The sequence below is a fragment of the Cygnus olor genome, chromosome 3 (assembly GCF_009769625.2).
Source record: "Cygnus olor isolate bCygOlo1 chromosome 3, bCygOlo1.pri.v2, whole genome shotgun sequence".
In the NCBI taxonomy this organism is placed as follows: domain Eukaryota; kingdom Metazoa; phylum Chordata; class Aves; order Anseriformes; family Anatidae; genus Cygnus; species Cygnus olor.
The window spans coordinates 47,955,407-47,967,456 of record NC_049171.1 but is presented as its reverse complement, the minus strand read 5'-3'; the positions used below and the strand labels follow the sequence as shown (position 1 = coordinate 47,967,456).

The 12,050-nt window shown below is 42.0% G+C and overlaps 1 protein-coding gene across 3 annotated transcripts in view; it reads right to left on the bottom strand.

Moving 5' to 3' along the window:
• The window catches only part of LOC121067197 (sine oculis binding protein homolog), a 113,812-nt gene that overhangs the window by 77,874 nt on the left and 23,888 nt on the right, over nt 1–12,050 (bottom strand). The window lies entirely within an intron of this gene.

Below are 12,050 nucleotides of genomic sequence, written 5' to 3'. Positions count from 1 at the left end.
TAAGGCAGAATGGTGAAGGAGGAAAAATGCACATTACCTCACTGCCTTGGGCTACTGGAGAATGAAGAGCTATCCAGCCTGAGTAAGTGTGGCACACCTGGGCTTTATTTTATTTAATATAAATTAGGTTAAATTTAAAGTATCTTACCCAGTTTTATCAGCAAATAGTGCTAGTTGTAGACCATGATGCACACAGAGAAATACCTAATTCCTCATTTTTCCTGTTAAAACATCACCAGTGCCTTGTATCTTTGGATTCAATTATCACCCCGCTGGCATCAGTGGAATCATTGCCCCTGACATCAGCACACCCAAAGTACCTCCTTTGTTTTGACTCTGGTGATCACTGCCTCACTGCATATTCTGTTCTGCAATTTGTACTGAGATATTCAAACCTAAGCTCAAGGCTGAAGAAATAAAAAGCTCAAAATAACCCCATTCGATCCACCATTGTAATTAGCTGCCTTTAGGAAATCAGTTTTAGGAAGCACCTTACAAACTGTGCAACGTGTTCTAATATCTCTAGTTGTGTTCTTTGGAAAAGCTTAACATAACAAAGGTATCTGCACATTACATTTTACACTGAAATGTACAGATACAGTGAATTAAAGTCAGTTCTACACGACCCCTCTAAAAATAGCCCTTACTGTGAAAGACTGAACACAACCTCACATGCTGCTTTGATCTGTTTATAAAAAGTCTCCTGTACTTTCTATATTTGCATCAATAGTAAATATAAAGAAATACGGGAATTTTCAGAATATCTCAAAAGAACAGTGCGGTGACACAGATAACTGCATTACCAATTTTAATGAGAGATTTGAGGATGAGTGCAAGTGAGACCAAATATTTTCATGTTAACAAGAATAATAAAAAAATTTCCAGTGACACTACAGCAAATCCACAGATTCTCCAGATCAAGTAAAAGGTACATGGAGCTATTACAGTTCCTGGGCCAAAATCGCAACTGATATATGTAGCTCCAGCGATATTAATAGAGCGATGCCTGCTCACACCAGCTACGAGTTTGGCCAACCAAATGGGACATGTCAATGCAGATTTGGACTATGGCACCAAGTCCCTCGAGCTCACTACGCCACCAGCGCAAGCACTCTGCTCGGAGGATGAGGTCTCAGCATACTGCTCAGACCATTCATCCACCCAGCCTAGCAAATTGCGCCTGACAGCAACCAACAGCTGAAGGAAGGAGCGAAAAATATCCTATAATTTTTGCAGTTATAGGATGCATCTGAGGCTTGGCCTGGCAGGCAATATCTCTGGTGGATGAGGTTTGTTTTTTGTTCCTGTCTTTCCTGGCCTAGCTATGTATTTTGCTAATAATCATCGGTTTTATTAAAACTATGCAACTATTTAACGTAAGCCCTAGTTAAGTCTAAAAACTGGTACTATCATTTTAGGAATTAATACTGCCTACTGAACGTGAGTGTCACCCTTTAGTTTTTGCAGAAGCAGGAGACAAAAAGCACACCAAAGACAAAGCATCCCTTCTCTCCGCCGGCACCAGTCATGGTGCTTGCTGGGGTTTGCTCACGCCATCCCATCCCCAGCAAAGCCACTGATTTCGGGCCACAGTTGCACGTACTCACACATCAAATTATTATACACTGAAATTGCAATGGATGAAGTTCTTCCCAGCCTTCTCCTCCTTCTCTGCAGGCTTAGCACCCTCCCGTTCCCTAAATCACCTTGGACCGCACATTCCTTAGCCCTGCCCGTCCACGCTGCCTCCAAGTCTCGCTGCTCCTTGCTCCATCCACGTGTCCCAGCCACGTGGCTAGCCTCTACAGCCCTAACACTGCTGACCTGGCCATGGCCACTTAACTACCACTACATCTGCACGGTCCAATTTATTACCTTTAATTAGCCTCAGCTTCAGCCTGTTGTCCAGCTTTACTCATTCCACCAAGTATTTCTTTCAGGGCTTTTCCCTAGGTATATTAACTTGCTTTTGTCAAAGCAAAAGCAATTTAGTTGCTTTTTTTCATTATTTCTAATTCCTCCAGAGAATTATTTTGGTATCTGCAACTCCTCCTAGCTCAGTACCGTCTGCAGAGCTAGCGAGCACGCTGCTCGTTCTGTCCTGGAGATCATTAATGAAACATGAAACAAGACCAACCTAACGCACGTCCCCGCGGTACCTCTCTATCCACACAACCTGATACGCTGCTCTTTATCACCACCCTTTGCTGTATTCCTTGAGCCTGTTTACAGGCCGCTTGACAGCATTCACATCCAAAGCAATTTGAATTAATCTGAGGGTAAGATTTCATGAGATGCTATTTCAAGTGCTTTACTAAATTCCAAATCCATTAGAACTTCTAATTTCCCTCCCTCGGCTAATTAGCGTGCATGTGTGTACATACTAGCTGTGTTTGTTTGGCAAAACCTCTGTACGCCCATGTTATTTCTTGCCCATATGGTTTAACTGCAGGCAGCGGGCATTTGGTTAAGTGTTTTTTTCGTGTTGAAGTATCTGCATTTTGTTAAAAAATCCAACTTTTTTTTTTCTAGAAACGATTAATTTTTCTGTAGCAAAGTGAATTAAAAACTTTTGTCACACATATAAAAGCGTTCCTCAGCAGTAGAAAGTAATTTTTGCGTTGGCACTACTCTCAGGTCCTGCGGAATGCAATCAGCCTCGTGTTGAAATGTCCAACCTCGTATGGAAATGTGGACCGAGGTATGCTGCTGTGCCAAAACGCATTCATTGCTCGCATCAAGATACCCACAGACATCAAATAATGCATCAGAAATAAACAACCTTATCCAGCAAACGTGATCCGGAGGCCAAATATGCTATGTTCACCTAAATATCTTTGTCTACTTACAACAGACAATGTTCTTTACAGGGTTACAACCTGCCAGGTCATGTCTAGCTGAAAGTTACCTTATTCTGCCTTTCCACCACTAAAATTAAAATTATTTAGGAACTCTTGACGTCATTTCCAATGCTCAGGAAGAAAGCAACCTTCTTATCTCTTTCTTTTTTATCTTTCTTTCTTTCTTCCTTCCTTCCTTCCTTCCTTCCTTTCTTTCTTTCTTTCTAACACCAGATAAATGACTTCCAAATTTTCAGGAACAGTTGCTGGTTTTAATGATATATTGCAGATCCTTGTCAATATCTCTGCTGCTTCACACTTTTATTTCCTTAGGAACACTCAGATGAGTACCATCTGGTCCTGGTGATTTACTGCACTCGAGTTGCTGAAGTTGCTCCGTAACTTCCTCCTAAGAGACATCAATTTCTGTTATAAGGCCACACTCTGATTTCCTGTGAAGTGTCCTTGGAACAGGAATTTCCCCATCATCCTCTGTGGGGAAGGTGGACACAGAAAATTAATTTAACTTTTCTGCTGTTCTGCTCTTTCAGAAGGGGCCGGAGTCACTGCTGGGTGGCCTACGGGAGCTGGGGACTTAAAAGGGGATGTTTGTTTTATTTTAATAGAGATATTTTTTCTACACCATCTACAGAGATGTGTATATATGTCTTTCCTTTAATTTCCCTGTTATAACTGACCTTTTGTTATAACTGATCTGATCGTGTCTTTAGATTTTTTGAAGGAGGAGCTTTGTCTTAAAAAAGTCACACACTTGGTATTTCTGGTGCAAGTGTGCCTGGGACCCCACTGGCGTTTCCATAGTTTAACCAACACGCTTCCAATTTGGAAAAAAATGTTTTTTCCTCTCTTGCTGTGTGAAAAACCACAGAAACAATGCGAAAGCAGACCGCATGCAAAATACTGAAATGGCCTGTACACAATGTGCAGTCAAATATGCACAGGGCCTGATCCAAAGCTCAGGAAAATCAATGGGAAGTCACCCACTGACGCCGATGCAATTTGGACCAAGCCCAAAGTAAGCCCACCAAAAAGCAGAGCGAGTTTTTTTGTCACATCTCTCAGCTACAGTAATCATAGGTGTTGTTTGCAACAGTAGTAGGTAACAAATTTTCCAGTCGAAGTGTGATTTTTCAGTTGACAGTGTCCCTTTAAGCTTATGCACTTCTTCACAGAACTACGCCAGATTTACTCTCCCCTTTCTACTTTTTCCTTGCTCAGAGGTATATGTACCATCTGTGCATCTAATATGGTGTTCTTAAATAGCCTCCAGAGTGATTCAATGCTTCTTTTTCCTTCTTTAAAACTTTCTCTTGGTTAACCCTTTTCCTCATTATTTCAGGGCCTTCTCCTTCAGAGTTCCTCTTCCTTCCTTTCCTCAGGATGAAGTTACCGTATGGTGGTACTGAAGCTAGGAGTGTACTCACCTGTTGTTTTAATGCCTATGCATTGGACAAAACTCAGTAAGAGTTGCATTACCAAAACACTGATACTTGTACATTGCTCCTACAAATGGAGACATAAAAATCAACCAACTGACAACAGCCAGTTGAAGCTGACCATTCCCACCAGGCCATGAAACTATTCAAACCCATCTCCTCATAAACATCTAAATGCCATTTTTCTTTTTAAATCCCTAAATTAATCTTTTAATACTTATATTAATTAATACTTATATCAGACTTATCACTGGAAGCTTTCAAAGTCAGGCTAGATGGGGCTTTGAGCAACCTGATCTGGTGAGAGATGTCCCTGCCCGTGGCAGAGGGGACGGACTGGATGGTCTGTAAGGTCCCTTCCCACCCAAATGTTTGATGGTGCGTAGTTCCAGGAGTTCTCGTCCACCTGGTCTGGTAGTGCTGTGCAGCACAACAATGAAAGCGTGGAGGCTAAATTGAAAATAATAAGGTTAATTGAGGCTGCGTTGTTGTTTGATTTATAACTTTATGGGTTTCACGTTTGACTTGGCAGTCTGAATTTCAGGGGAGGGAAGGGCCACAGGCGTATGGGACACACAGCAGCTGTATCTGTGTGCTACGGGGAAAAGTCCTGTATTAGGCCACTGCTAATGGGGGGAGCTGAGCCCCTCAATGGTCCCATGTTCTCCCAAGTGAAGCTGCACGGGGCTGTTACACTACACCGAAGTTCCTTCCTCGTGCAAAGCCCAGCTAAGAGCCAGAGGGCCTCTCTGCTCTGCTTTCCAAGCCAACGGGTGGAGATGGAGCCACGTCCCCACGTCCCCACCTGCCCAGGACACTCCAAAACCTCCAAAGCAGCTCCACCAGCACCGCCGACCCAAGCACCCCTATGTGCAACGAAGGCAGAGCCTGGCCGCCGGCTCCTTAGGCAAGAGATGAAATAAACCAAAACCATCTGAAGCCGCATACAGGCACAAAACCCTCCCACCCCCAAAACCAGCAGATACTTTATGACTGCTTCGAAAAATTATTAAACAGATGAGTACATTTACTCGAGCTACAAAATTGCATCCAGGCTGGCAACTTGCAACATATGTTTACTTTCAGCCCAATTTAAATTCAAATGGGTGAGTTATAAATGCTTGGGTTTTTGACAGAGAGCAGCCTGTAATTGCACTTAGCTGGCCAGCAAACAGTCTTTTACTATTGCAGAAATGATTTTCTACAGGAAAGATATTTGACATTTTCAGACTTCTGCCCTACAAAAACCACCAAGCTCCTCCAGCAAGTTTAACACTTGCACATCAAGCACTACTTGATATACGGCAAGAAGCTGACTTTAACTAACAATTCCCGGTAGTAGATTTTCCTGTTCTTCCGGCAGCTTCTAAATCATATCCATTTGGCCTCTCCTAGCCTCGTGGAGATTCATGAGGCCAAATTCAAGGTTAACGTGTACGGGCTTCTTCCATCTTCCCATAAACCAGTAAGTGTTTGCAAACAAAGCTAAAGGGATGAAACTTTCCTACCTAGAAGGGGACAAAAGACATGCAGTGTGATTTATTCCTTTGGTCTGCCACAGTTTCATCCTTGAATTTGACCCAAGATTTCTGTGCGTGATGGAGAGGGAAGTCACCGCTTCAGAAGAGCGAGAGAGTAACTAAATACAGACCAGCAGCTTACAACACGTCACCATTCCCCTGGACTGCCACCTCACCTGCACAAATTACTCAGCCACTAACTAATGCTGGAGAGAATTGCAACAGCGACAGGTGCTCCTAAGAAAGGACCAGAAATAACAGAATTGCATCTAGTTAAACTATGTGGTTAATTGTAATACTCCAAGCATCTTTTCGGGAGTGTGATCAACGGGGTGTCATTCACAACAGCATTCCTAATCCAAACATATTTTTGGAAAACCATATTTGCTTAATTTTGCTTTTTAAATAAAAATATATAGAGAGTGAAAAAATACTCAAGCTACTTTTTCAATATTTCCCTAAGTTAATGAGCTGACTGGGAAGTGAACAGATGCATTAAGCCAATAATTTATTCAAATGTCATGATATTTTTGAACAAACACATTATTTAACATGCATTTCATTATTTGCCCAGCTCTTATTAGTATTAATGATTGATGTGTTCATCAGCAAAAGGGAAAAGTGGCATCAAATATAATCTGTGCAAATTAGATTCACTTTGGAGATCTACCCTAAGTTTTCATCAGAATAAGCACCGTTTTCGATGCTCATTCTGTATGGATCGTGTGGAAACAAAGCTGGAAGGTGCAGAAATTTATATGGGGTCAAGGCAGCTTGGGCTAATCTAACGCAATGTGGACTGGAGTGCAGGGGAGAGTGGTATTTTATTGCATGACTGTCTAGCTCACGTACATCGGAGCCAAAGGGATTCAGAGGTAAAGTAAGAACCCAAGTGTATTGTATCCGCTCATTTTCTGAATGCATCATTGTTATGCATCTGAACGCTTTAATCAAAAACCCCCTGGTGATATAAAAATGTTCTGGACACAAATCATGAAGCCTACCTTGCCAAACTTTTTAACAAAGCAAAATGTCTGTTTTTCCCCTAGCATCTCTCTTTCCCTTCCAAAAATTCATCTAAGTGATTTAAGACTTCAGTAAAACACTTTAGTAATCTCCAGAAAAATAGCTACCAGCAATCTTTCTTCCTCAGTCACTCTGAGGACATATCTGGTAGAGAGAAACTCCTTTCACATCTCCAGTATCAATGTGCCACAACATCTCCCTATTTAAACCCACGCCATTAGTCTAAACTGCGTACACCCGGTGTACGAAAACCTTAAAAGCATTTCTAGTCAAGTCCTAATGCAATTAGTGGTATTTTATTGTAACATCTGCACGTAAACAGAGCCTGCTTCTGGCACCAAGGAGAGATGCAATCACTGGAGCTGTCCAGAACTGATGCGAGGACACCTCGCGTACGCTGGTCGATTCATTCGAATCAAACGCCTGCTGTCCAAGAGGCAGCAGGTTCTCGGGTCCTAATTAGCACATTCATCTCGATACAGCCCAAGTAGCCAGCATGCGACACGACTGATGTAATGTGACATGGTGGTTAAAATTAAAAGTGAACACGCCTTTTAATTGTATTGGATACCTGCTAGCAATTCAGACAATGGGAATTTGATTCAAATTTACAGTATTAAATGGCAGCAGATGGACAGTAAAATGTCCATCGAGTTTGCAAACTGACAAGCATGCTGGTTTGCCAGATCCCTTCATTAAGGCATTGGTGGCATCAGTCAGGTGCTGATGCATTTCATCGTTAGCAGTGTTAATACATTTTGCTTTGGTGTGGGTGAGCAGTGAGATACGCTGACTGATGTTCTCTGCAGGTTAATTTGGAACTTCCTCGCCTCTTCGAACCACAGAAAAACCTTCCTCTGGTTTAGGGAAGGAATTTTACGAGCCTTCTGGTTTCAGTATCCAGTAAGCAAAAAGGCCAGCTGATAACAGCTGGAGAATGCTGCACACTTTTCCTTCTGACTAACGCCACCCATCTCTTTCATGGCTCGGGATTTGCTGTTTATCTCAGTGTCTGCTCCAGATTTTTGGGTCGCCATCTGTGGCCTTCTACCCTTCGCATACTTTAACAACATCCTCTGAGGGAGGATGTTTTCCTTCCCCCCCTTTCCCAGATAGTTCCTCAAAGAAGTTTGCAACTGTGCCCCACGCTTAAACTATTTCCTCTGCAGACTCAGCGTCTCATCTAAATTCACTCATCAGCACTCATTTGTATCTTAACATAGCAATCACAGCTATGGTGATGCTTGTCATCCTTTTCCCCTTCCACCTTCAAGCCTGAGCAAGAAACCTTATTAATTGGCTTCTGTGGCAGATATGCATATTCGCACCTGCATGCGTGCACATCCAGACACGAGCACACGTAAAGCCACGCGCATACATCCTACGTAAACCCACATCAGAACGAGCAAGTTTGTCAACTCTTCATTACATTTCCTTCCTCTGCTGCTCTGTAAAACCAAAAGACACTTGCATGCAAACCAGGTAGGACACCTGCTCTGCACTGACCTTTCTGAACACCTAATTAATGCAAGTTAAATCTCCAGGAGAAATGGGTTTTCTATTCAGAGCCCCATGTGTTTCAAAGCTTATTATGGAAAAGGAGTCTAAAGGAAGATGTAACAGCTAAGTTTTTCTTTTTTTTTTGTCAGGGGCATTATTCGAATCAAGTTGCTTTAAGCGATTTTCAAAATTTTCGTGAATGATCATCATTTTACAAATTAAATTTTGCAGGTGCCTAAGAAAGAGACGAGAGTAACATTTTTTGCCATTACTCACTGACATAGCAGGGAGATTGTTAAATATTTCTTATTCGCTGTTAGCCTGCATAATTAAGCTTGAAATCAAGAGAACTTTCTCTGACAATCCTCAGTATTAATTTCGGGGAATGATAGCTTCTGTTTACTCCCAGTTTTCAGTATGTGTTTGTATATTCATATCCATACTAATCACATGTTGTTACATATTAATTAACCAAAAACTTATTCAGGCAAGAGTACTAAGGCTTTACGATGCTGTGTGCAGTTTATTGTCTTGAAATATAAATTGAAAACATAAGGAACAGAAGACTAAAGAAACGCCTGTGACTCCCTACAGCCCCATTTGGTTGCTCACCTTCACCCTTGCCACACTGATGGGACAGGAGAGCGTAAAGCACACCCTGCCCGGGATTTCATTCCACCCCTGCAATGGGAACACCTCTTGCCACTTCGGGCAAAGCCAGACGCTGCCTCGGCGGATGGTCTGCAGGAAGGACACCTTTCCCAAGCCTGCATCCAAGCCTGCTCGGCGGGCAGGGGAGGCAGCTTCTCCCCTGCTCGCTGCCGACCCACGCTGGGTGCCACGAATCCCTGTCCCATACAGGGGGAACAGACCCCTCACCATGTACGTTTTCGTGCTGCTAAATAGCAATTTGCTTTCCCTCTTTGATTTACGCCTTTCTGTTTGTACAAATGAAACTTGATTGTGCTGTAAGCACAAACGTTTATCACCTTTTTTTCCTGATGGTAAGGCAGCGCAAAGCAGGGACAAGGTCAAATATGAAATATTGGCTGACAACCCCACAGCCACTTCTTCTCCGAGATCTTAGTCAAATCAAGTAAATTATTCTTTATTGTACCTGTGAACAGAGCCTATAACCTCTACGAATTCAGTCCTTGTGCTAGGTTTGGCCATTTGGTCATAATAAATTTGTTTTCTGACCCATTGATTCAATAAACTTAATTTCAAAATTAATCTTTTCAGGCTTCAAACTCACTGGATCCAATTATGAATCCAATAGTTCCCTTTAAATTTAATACTCTGAAACTTGGTGGTCTAATGCTTTTTGCCCTTATGTGCCTCTTTGGTGCTTAACTTTATATTAGTTGGCCTATAAACCTAAATCTCTTAGGAAGAGAGCATCAGAACAGCTCCCAGTCTTAAATCTGTTCAATTACAAACATTGGTATGAAATGCTCCCTCTCCCGCAACTCTTTCTTTTAATTGGTATTATTATGCACAACAGGTTATCATTATGCACTAGTTCAGTATCTATATTTGACTATGCATACCAGACCAAACAGAAATAAGAATTTAGATTTTGATTATTTTTGTTGGGGGGGGGGAATGTGGCACTTGGAAGTTTCTTCTAAATCAGTATAGTCTAAACAATTCACTCTCTGCCTAAAGGGGTAAGAAAAATCAATTTTTTCTTCATTTATTTCTAGTAATTTAGATAAAATTACAGTCTGTGGGGAGAGCCATTATAACCGCAAAATACATATATTTCCCTTCTTGCGAGGCATGGTTGCTAATACGGCTAATTTTAAATGGTCATGACTGCAGGATACTCGGGGCAAAATCTGCATTTCTTACGAGAAAAGCAACTTCCAATTGTGCAAGTCTTTCTCCTTAGAAGCTCCCAGCCTGGGCCACGAAGCTCCCCATCAGCCCTGACTACGCACCCAGACGGTGCCTGGAGCTCGAGTGGCACGGAGGGACGGATGCACACCTCCCAGCTGGGAATCTCTGGGGGTGCACACTTGCCCTGCCTATGGGAGAGGATTTCGTTATTAAGGTGGCGACAAAAATCCTAATTCTGAGCACAGCGATTGGCATTCAGGGGTGTGGAATTTGCAGCGTTACTTAGTGGCGTTTCAAGACATCAGCAACAACTTAATTTTTACTGTTTAAACAGCCTGATTGTTTTAAGCAAGTGCTTATTGCAGCACTTCTCATCTGAGTGAGAAAGGGAAGACTGCTCAGCATGATCCATTAGGAAATTCAAGCCTTAAACCAAGTGACCACAAAGTCCTATCAGCTCCCTGAAACGCAGCAGCTGTACATATTTAATGTAATACAACCCTATATTGTTGCAGAGGTCCGCTGTTTAAAACACACATAAGGCAGGTGAAACGTGACTATTTTACTCCTCTGTTTGAAAAGTGAGAAAGTGTGGAGCAGGGTAACTTTCTCAAATACATAAATAAGCATTAGACTCATGGAGAAGACAGGTACGCTGCTGCACCAGTACTAACAGATTAAAGGTCAGCGGTTAAATATGAAACTATCGCAGCCTTGTTCCTTCGATCCTGTTCCTCAACACTCTGCTCTATTACTAACAGGTGAAGTGCAAAATAAGAAGCACGAGGGTCTGCTGAATTCTCCCATACCTGTCCTAATTTAATGACTGCATTTCCTAAATATTCTGTCCTCTGATCATTTAATGCCACAAATACACATGCAATGGGCAGCTCCAGGTTTCCCCAGCTGGGTTGGATTCTGTGCAATTACCAGTCCCACAGGTGCAAAGAGGGAGAAAATTTGACTCACTGGCTTATTTTGAAGCAGAGACAACAAAGCAACCAACATTATTGACTTTATGTTATCTTGCCATGTTTCATCAAGTCGTCTTCTATGACATTTTGTTAATTTGTGACCTCTTTAGTGAAGGATAGGGCATTTCACTGGGATATAGTTTTATATTAAAAGATTAGGAACATCTATTTTTATTTAGCTACATACTAAATAATAAATGGTACAGAGAGTTTTCTGGATGAAAAGATGAGGAAAATATCCAGAACTGTGTAGCTTCCAGAAGTTAATAGAGGTACAGAAAAAAGGGGGAAATAAGATGATCTGGGTCATCCTTTCTCATAATACAAGGGCAAGGAGACATCCAACAAAGCACATAGGTAATAAATTCTAAGTTAGGTAAAAGGGAACTTTTTCATGTTACCTGACTGATTGAATTCATGGCCATAAACTATTACTGAATCATACTACTCATGGGTTAGTAAAACATTGAAGTATGCCTATGCATTATGTTAACATTGATTTATTTTTAATTAGCAGGGGATCTAAACCTTCCATATCAGGATCTAAGATATACATTAAGGAGCGTCCACCATCAGCTGGATGTACTTTCTCAAGGTTTCCCGAGTTATCTGGTGCTTATTGCTGCTGGATATACAGGACCACCTAAGTAGGATCACTGGCAACACCTCCACTCTTAGGATCTATTTTACTCAAGCCAATTTGTGACTGAAAGTCACGGGCACATCATCTGACTGTGATCTGGATCCTGTTATCCCAGTGTCCGTCACACTGCAAGAGACATTGAACAGCATGCACGTAAGTGTGCAAGCGTGCACATACACACACTACATGGGAACTCATTCTGAAGTGAGGAGCATCCTAGGGGCGTGTACTTCCCTCCTCTGCACTTC